We start from the raw sequence: 1,326 nt of genomic DNA, 5'->3' as shown, positions 1-1,326 counted from the left end.
TTTCGCCCGCGGCGTGTGTGAGCTGAACACTTATTTACGAATATTTTTTCAGTCACTGTGGAAAACTCTTTGAACGGGGTTGACCCCTACGCGAACAGAAGTGTACACCGTAGACCGTTGTACGCAATGTGGTGGAAAACAGCGAAACAAAAATTTTCGTAATAAATAATAATGTATTTCCAACATATTTCCTTGTTATAAAAATTCATGGTCAACGAAATTATCACACAGTCCCTGTATAGTGTATATCCACACGTGTACGTAAATTCGTGTTTTTTTTTATACTAGTATGGTATCCGGACCTTTTCCCCCGATAAATTTTTGGATGCGAACAATTTCCCCCCGTTTTTAGATTCTGAACGAAGTGATGAATGTATTGATTTTACAATGATGTGTGTTTTTTTTTTTTTTTTTTTTTTTTTTTTTTTGTGTCTGACGACAACTTTTGGAGCAGTAAAAATGCTTCGATTTTCAAAAGTTGTACCTTTTCTGAAAGGAAAGTGAATCTAGTTGGTACTTTGGGGGGTCAAAAGTGAAAATTTCCCAATACTTTTCAAAAGCGGCAGGAAAAACCTTAAAAAAATAACGGAAAAACGCGAATTTTTACGCAAAACCAATTTTTGACAAAAACGAAAACTTAATTTTACTGTAACTCAAAAAATAATTATTGTAAGCACTTGAAATTTGCAACAGATGTTTATATTAGCGTTTTCTATACAGGGTTAAATTTTCAAAGTGTTTCGACTTTTTTTGAGCTATTTATAGACAAATGAAATTTTCAATTTTTCTAAGTATTTTTTTTTAAAATAACGATAAAAAATTTTTGGTTGGATAGAAAACTTTGAAAATTTAATACAAGGTTTCTTATAAGTTGTTCTCACAGTGATAAAAAAAAATCCAAAATCGTTAGTCACAATTTTTTTTTATAAGTGCTTAAAGTTTAAATTTATACGAAATATGTCAAAATTGCGAAAATTTGCAAGTAATTTTGTGGTTGAAAAATCGTAAAAATTTTTTCTTTTATAACTAAGTTTTTAAAATTTGGTACAAGGTTCTCCATAAGTTTTTCTTTAAAAATAATATATCCTAGACTGACAAATCATCTCCGTTCAGAATCGTTTTTCGTATACAATGATATAATATCATTGGATTCAAATTTAATTCCATCCATTACAGTAACCCACTTGTAACCTACTGTACAGCAGAGCGACATCCACGACTTACCCGCCTTTTTTTTATTTCAATTTATTAAAGATTTTTAAAAAATGTATATATATTGTCCGAAGTCAACCATTGTAATTATAACATCGGTTTTTAATGAAATCT

This window comes from Acyrthosiphon pisum, chromosome X, assembly GCF_005508785.2.
Source record: "Acyrthosiphon pisum isolate AL4f chromosome X, pea_aphid_22Mar2018_4r6ur, whole genome shotgun sequence".
In the NCBI taxonomy this organism is placed as follows: domain Eukaryota; kingdom Metazoa; phylum Arthropoda; class Insecta; order Hemiptera; family Aphididae; genus Acyrthosiphon; species Acyrthosiphon pisum.
Note: the sequence above shows the minus strand (reverse complement) of the source record.